We start from the raw sequence: 8356 nt of genomic DNA, 5'->3' as shown, positions 1-8356 counted from the left end.
AGGGATGCTGCTGTTAAAATAATATTACATTGGCCCTATATGCTGTAAAAAAAATCAGGGGTGCAGTAAAATCAATGTACACTGGCCCTGTCTTGTATGCTGTAAAAATTCTGGGGTGCAGTGAAAATAATGTACACTGGACCTGTATGCTGTAAAAATTCAGGGGAGCAGAGAAAGTAAATGTACACTGGTCCTGTCTAGTATGCTGTAATAATTCTAGGGTGCAGTGAAAATCAAAGTACACTCGCCCTGTATGCTTTAAAAATTCAGGGGTGCTGTTGTTAAAAATTATGAAAAAGCCCATTGTCATGCCTGGGCAAAATGCCAAAAAAGCCACCTCTTCAGTGTGGAAATATTTCTCCACAAATCTGGACAACAGGTGTCAAGCCATCTGTTGCTTTTGTCAATCCATAATAAGTAGGGGTAAGGATGTTAACCACCTAGGAACATCACCCCTTATACGTCACCTGCAGCCCATTCATCATACGTCACTGTCAAGTTCAGAAACTTTGGGTAATAGCATAAGCAGTCCACTGACACCTAAATTATGTGGTTTCTTTGTTTGTTTGAATAGTATTTATCTGTGAGGATGAGGATGTAAACACTGAAGGGGGGAATCTGAGGATGAGGACAACATTTTGTCACTGTAGAGTCAGTTTGTGCAAGGAGAGATTAATTGCTTCCTTTTTGGTGAAGGCCCAAACAAATCAATCATTTCAGCCACACTCTGTCACTGAAATGATTGGTTTGTTAAAGTTTGCATGTCCTTTTTATACAACATAAGGGTGGGTGGGAGGGCCCAAGGACAATTCCGTCTTGCACGCCTTTTCTTTGCCACATCATTCCAGGAGTGCTGCCCTATATGGGGTGTTGCCCCTTTTCCCTATCAGTCCAGGGGTGCTGCCCCACTGCTGTTTAAGTCCAGGGGTGCTGTTGCCTGTCTGCTGTGCTGTGTAATTCTCCAGCTGTGCTGCCTATGCTGTATAAATCCATGGGTGCTGCCCTATAATTCCATGGGTGCTGCTGTACTTGATCCTAGGTTTAAATGAAAGCCTACAGCAGATATGAAAGAAGCTTCAACATCACAAACAGATTTGTGAAAACTAGCCGCAAAGGTGGAAATGGAAATTGCCGAAGTGTTTTTAAATAAAGTGGGGAGAGACCACATTTGTGGCTAAAATCATTGTGACTCAGAAGAGACTGAATCATAATCCAGCGCAATTTTTGGAGAAGTTCTTCTCAATTATTTCATGTTAGGGACTTACTCAAATGAATGGCTCCAATTAGTCAACCTTAATTTTGATTTATTATTGATGTTCCACATTTTGGGATTATTTATTTACAAGATGCACATTTGTTATACAGGGATCTTCTTTTCCTAAGGGCTGCATAGAGTTGTCGCAAGACCTTGCGGTGTTAGAAGAACAGAGTTTCAGTGATCTTGCATTGCATCAGCTTTCCATTGCACTGCAGCACTAGGTGGGCCGGGAGCTCCTGTGAGGCACAAACAGTTACTGAATAATATCTACCAAATGACAATTATAGGCTTCTATAGTTATCAAATCAGGCGCTCCATTTAGAAAGCAGATCAGTATAAATTAATGGTCACCTAATTGAAAATTAGTATAGTGTACCAGCATTTCTCCGTTAGAATAAGACCATGGTTTCATCAGAAGGATATAATAACTGTTCTCTGACTGTGGACCATATGTGCGGCATGCAAGCGGGACACTAGACATGGTAGTGTGGCTTACTATCAGCAGTGAATAACTCACTTTTTATAGATATTTTTTTTTCTATGCACTGCATTATTTTATATATATATATATATATATATATATATATATATAATTTTTTATATGTGATTTAATAAATTGTCTATGACAAATTTTATACACGTGCTCTCTTGTGATATTGCTTATCATATAACTTTGAGTTACTGAATAAGGTCCAGTATGGAGTCTTATGGTGGCATACAGCCAGGAAGATGTCTGGCTTGCCAGGCTGAGGCATGCTGGTGGCACAGAGGTTATCATTGCTTCCTCCCACAGTTCTACTTGTAATACGAAATGAGTTTGGACTAGAGTGGTAATGTCCACTAGGGCAGTGGCTCAATAACAAAAAATTAACTGCACAGACTTGCTTAGTACTATACCGAACCCACCCGAACTCAACTTGCTTGATCCAGGACTGCTGTGGGGGTTCACGAGAGGCTGCTAAAACATTTAAGGAGCTGCTTTATTTAAAAATAAAATATGAATAAAATAAACAAGACACACAGGTATGCTCACATGCATGTAACTGGGACACACAGGTATGCTCACATGCGTTTAACTAGGAGCTGTGAAAAACAAAAATAAGGCTTCTTCCACAAAATATGTAAATAAAAATGGAATTAAAAAAAGGAAAAAAAGAATCCCACGAGATTTTCACAAAATAAGTCTCCAGACTCCGTGGAGGGGAAAATATCCAATCTTGATCCTATGGTATACACCAGTTTATTTGCATCCTAGCATTAAATCCGAAATTATCTTGATCTCTGAAATGAAGAAGGGGGTACAATTTTGGAGGCTTTAAATCCTAGTTTTTCAGTTTGTCCAGTAATGTGGTAATTACATATTTGCTTGGTTAAAGTCCTTTCTGTTCCACACCAGGGCCAGTACTTACTAAAAATTCGAGTTTGTCCGATTTGTGTTTTTTTTTCTAAGTCCCAATCCAGGAATTCACAAAGCACCAATCTCGGCAGTGTTTGGACTATTCGTAATGGTTTGAATGACAACGTTCAGAAATACGAATGAATAGACCATCGGTCAAACGCCGCTGTTATTTCATAGAATACGGGAATTCACTATTCATTCGTATTTGGGTGTTAGTTTCTGAGTGCTCAATTGCGGTCGTATTTTTTTGCGAACCGGTAAAAAAAGCGGCAAAAAAATTGACCTGCTTTTTTTATCCGTTTTTACGTGTTGACACTTACAAATCATTCTAACCTGAATTAGGATGCTTATAAAAGGGACACAAACTTCTCTCATGCAAAATAATTTATTTCCTTATGTTTGCAGCCCAAAACTTGTAGATTTGTAAGGCAATACACATTTTTCAACATATATCCATTATTACACACATTTGTGTTCAACTTTCAAATATTTCAAATGTTGTTGTTTCTGCATCATGTTTTTAAATCTGATTTCTTATTTTTAACACACACAAACATGGCACAACAATAATGTCAGTCATTTTCGGACTGAATTATCTAAATATTATCCCCAACATATTAGGACACTTTTAGCCAACTCAATTGTGTTTTTATTGTCAATTCATCTAGAGAAGAAATGTTAAACAGTTACAATTCACATTGTAAGTTGTATTGGTCATGGATGAATCTGCCTGGCTGCCAATTAGTCTGTCTGCTGGCTCAAAGAATGATTAGAATCTAGAAAGAGTAATGATTAGAAAAAATCAAGTGGTCTGCTTTCTGCCTGCTTAAGACAATCTGCCTGGCTGCCAATTAGTCTCTCTGCTGGCTCAAAGAATGATTAGAATCTAGAAAGAGTAATGATCTGAAAAAAAATCAAGTAGTCTGCTTTCTGCATGCTAACATCTATGTGCAGCTCAAACAACAGTTTCCTGCTAACAAAAAATACAAAGATGATAAAGAAGAAATTTGCAAACAAAATTCCTGTTGTTGTTTGTACCAGTTATAATTAATGATGTTGTACAAATTGTCAAGGAGCTAAGTGTTATATATATTCTGTTAATCATACACTTGGTAAGTGTTTTGTTGCTCTTCTCTTTAAAGAAATGGGTGTGTTTTTTTAAATGTTTATTTGGGTGGTTGCTTGTCCTGGCCTTTGCCTTTACCACTGTTGTGTTGGCGTGCTCTGGTGGAGCACCTTGGTGGTGATGACACTGGCGTTACATTTGGAGTAGTTGTACCAGAACTGCTGCTTGTTTGCTGTTGCTGCAGGGATCTGAGTGTTTCATTGAGGTTAGTGAGGGTGGCATTGAGTTCACGTGTTGCAGCATTTTTATTTTCTACAATTCTGGACATGGATTCATTGATCATTTGATTGCTTTCTAAAATGTTGATATAGCTTTGCTGTTGTCTGTGCTGTTCTTCCATTATGCGCTGTAAGTTGCCCATGACATGTGTAATGTCTGCACGCATGATTTCCATGGTATTTGTAATTCTTGTGTTTGTTTCATTTTGTCTACTCAGATTTCTGCTGATTCGTCTGAGGTGAGATGGTAGGCTTGCAAACATTTGGGTCTGCCTACGCAGGCAATCTTCATTAGTGGCCTGCTGTCTAGCCCAAATGGTCCAGAACACTTTATCAGGGCCTTGTGTTACTGGTGTTGTTGGGCTGTGTTGGGGTGGTGGTGTGCTTTGCTGTGGTGGAGTACTCACAGGTGCTGGGGGGCTGATTCCTTCAATTACTGGATGCATTTCTAACATGATTGTGTCATCCATGTCACTGTGTTGCTGTTGTTGCGGAGGGATGCTGGTACCAAGACTAGAAGCTGAAATTAAAAACATTTATCCGTTACTTATCCATATATTTAATACATTGGTACAAAGCACTAAACATGGAACACATGTAATGGACTGGTGCTTTCAGATATCCGGCCTAGCAACATCATCACTCATTACTTAAATACGTACATACTGTATGCCTGTTTGTGGCAAATGTGTCTGGTTACTTCATTCTGAAAGCAAACACATGAGTTGTATGGTACATCAGACATACTCCTGACTAAAAACACATTGTAATTCATAATGTGTTGCCTTATAGTGTCTCCAACCAAAACATAGTAATGTTTTTGTATGCAGTTGGCAATGTTAGGACAAGCACACATGTGTAAATGATTCTAACAACCTTACTATTTGCAAAGCTTACACATGAGTTTCTGTTGCAGCATCTTCCACACATTGTGCTACTGTTTGGCTGAAGTGGACATACATATCTTTACTGGATGTTGTAAAGGCTATTTTGTTAGGTTTCCATTTCATGTTTTACTGACTTGGGTAAGTATAGCAGATTTTGATGGGTATTTACTTAATGAGTTTAAGTAAATGTTTTTTTTTTTAAAGATCTGACATTTTTAATTGTTATCACAGTTTGTTACTCACAATCAAGATGAGGGGAGTGTGGTTGGCATCTTTGGAGTGGGGGCACCGAACAAACAGTAGATAATCTTCGTGGCGGGGTAGCCTGCTGTGGTTGGCCCTGGACATCAGACCTTGCTTTCTTTGCTGGCAGATGTTTTTTGTGGTGTGTTCCAGAAGTGCGCCTTCTGCTGCTTAAGACTTCTTTGGATTGACCTAGTATTGAAAGTGACATTTTGTTATGGCCATTCATTTACAAACCTAACCTATACTACAATGGAAACTTTACCTGCTTCCGCAGTGTCATCATCATCAGATGTGATGGGAGTGACTGTAGGACGACCAGTACTGCTTTTTTTCAACACTGTAAATCCAAAAAAAAAAAATCATGCTATTGTTAATACATCCACCCATTATGCTAATAAACATTACATCTTTAAAAAATGGATGTTTTATTATGAATTTAAAAATAAGGACATTAAACACAAAAAGCACAACATCAAACTCAAAACAACGTCCAATAGCCATATGCACTATGGAAAGTGCAACACAGGGAATCATATACAGGACACAGACATAGGACACAATTACAAAAACATACACTAACAAGTCAAAACACACACAGCTTCATTTTCTAATAAAAGAAAAAAATTACAGATGCAATATAGAAATAGGTCTGTGATGTGGCACTCCAAACACACATTACCACAATATGAGGCCAACAAAAAAATAATAATAATAATTAAAAAAAACAAAACAGTAAGGTAACTAAGTCTGCAGTTGTTGTGTCAGTGTACAAATACAAACTCAAAATTAACCAGCAAATAGTGGCCTTGACTTAAACAATATTACATTGAGTACTAATGAAATTACACATGTAACTGCCTTCAAAGACACTTTGCACTACTCCAGCCTCTAACATGTCAACCACTGATTTGGAAACATTGCACATGGATAACCGAAATAAAAAACATATTCCAACTTTCAAAATGTGCTGCCGTATAAGTCCTGTGGTACTGCTGTATAATTCCAGTGATACTGCCGTATAATTCCAGTGGTACTGGAGCATAAATCCAGTGATACTGCCGTAAAAATCCAGTCCAGTGGTACTGCTGTATAAATCCAGTGGTACTGCCGTATAATTCCAGTGATACTGCCATTTAATTCTAGTGGTACTGGCGTATAAATCCAGTGATACTGCCATATAATTCCAGTGATACTGCCATATAATTCCAGTGATACTGCCATATAATTCCAGTGATACTGCCGTATAATTCCAGTGGTACTGGTGTATAAGTCCAGTGATACTGCCGTATAAATCCAGTCCTGACCTGTGCTGTATATTATTTACTCCATTTAAATTGGTTATTAATATTTAATCCAAATAATTTTTATAGGGTTTGCCCTGTGTGGTGTAGGGGTACGCTCACCTGTGCTGCATATTATTATAATAGCTCCAAATTAAAGGGTTATTATTATCAAAATTAATTTTACAGGCTTTGCCGTGTGTGTGGTTTAGGGGTATGCTCTCCTGTGCCACCAATATTGTGCGTGTATTACATCTGGGCATATTCCAGCATGTCCCGTGTTGTTTGTGCCGCACACTTGTGTCGCTTATCTTAGTCATACAGCTACCTCATTGCACCTCTTTTACTTTTTTGCATGATGTGCTGTTTGGGGACTATTTTTTTAAGTGCCATCCTATCTGCCACTGCAGTGCCACTCCTAGATGGGCCAGGTGTTTGTGCCGCACACTTGTGTCGCTTAGCTTAGTAATACAGCTACCTCATTGCACCTCTTTTTCTTCTTGGCATGATGTGCTGTTTGGGGCCTAGTTTTTGAATAGTGCCATCCTGTCTGACACTGCAGTGCCACTCCTAGATGGGCCAGGTGTTTGTGCCACAGACCTGTGTCGCTTAGCTTAGTCATACAGCCACCTCGGTGCAACCTTTTGGCTTAAAAACAATATTGTGAAGTGTGAGGTGTTCAGAATAGACTGGAAATGAATGTTATTGAGGTCAACTAACTCCTCTGCCCACCTCCACCTCATCTTTCCTTCTCACTCTATGCTCTTGACTTTGCCACTTACTTCACATCCAAAATTGACTCCATACATCAGGACATCACATCACACCAGACCATCAGCAACCAATCTCCTCCGATCCCTTACCACCCCTCCCCATCCTTCTCACCAACTCTGACGTCTTTCTCCCATGTATCTGGTGAGGAAGCTATGGCCCTCATCTGTTCCTCCCCCCTCAACACCTCCCCACTTGACCCTATCCCCTCCCGCCTTATCCGCTACCTCTCTCCTTCTGCCTGTTCCCATCTTTCTCACCTTCTCAATCCCTCTCTCTCATCAGGCACTGTTTCCTCTGCCTTCAAGCATGCACTCGTCTCTCCTATTCTTAAAAAACCTACCCTCGATCCAAACACTCTCTCTAACTACCAACCCATCTCTCTCCTCCCTTTTGCCTAGAAACTCCTTGAGCGTATTGTCTACAACCGCCTTACTTTCTTTCTTTCCTAACAGTCGCTGCTTGACCCATTCCAATCTGGCTTCCATCCTCTCCACTCCACTGAAACTGCCCTAACAAAAATCTGCAATGACCTCAATACTGCCAAATCTAAGGGCCACTACTCTCTTCTTATTCTTCTTGACTTCTCTGCTGCTTTTGACACTGTGGACCACCCTCTCCTGCAAATCCTTCACCCAATTGGTCTGCGTGATACAGCCCTCTCTTGGCTGTCTTCCTACCTCTCTGACCGTTCATTCTCTGTCTCTCATGACTCCACCTCCCCCTCACTTCCACTAACTGTAGGTGTCCCCCAAGGTTCTGTCCTTGGTCCTCTCCTTTTCTCTCTTTTCTCTCTCTATACGTCCTCATTAGGTGAGCTCATTAGTTCTTTTGACTTCCAACATCATCTCTCTATCATCTCTATGCTGATGACATTCAAATCTACCTTTCCTCCCCGAACCTTTTCCCCAATGTCCTCACTCGTATCTCCAACTGTCTCTCTGCTATCTCTTCTTGGATGTCCCAGCGCTTTCTTAAACTTAACATGTCTAATACTGAGCTGATCATCTTCCCTTCCTCCCGCATGTTACTGAGGGGTTTAAACTTTAAATATACAGGTGGATATGATAATTATCTGCATTGGGAACAACATTAAAAACAGAGAACAATTTTATTGCAAAATAAATGTGTCCAAAATACTGATTTATACAAGTACCTAAGCCCCACATGC

The sequence above is a fragment of the Pseudophryne corroboree genome, chromosome 1, assembly GCF_028390025.1.
Source record: "Pseudophryne corroboree isolate aPseCor3 chromosome 1, aPseCor3.hap2, whole genome shotgun sequence".
Lineage (NCBI taxonomy): Eukaryota > Metazoa > Chordata > Amphibia > Anura > Myobatrachidae > Pseudophryne > Pseudophryne corroboree.
Note: the sequence above shows the minus strand (reverse complement) of the source record.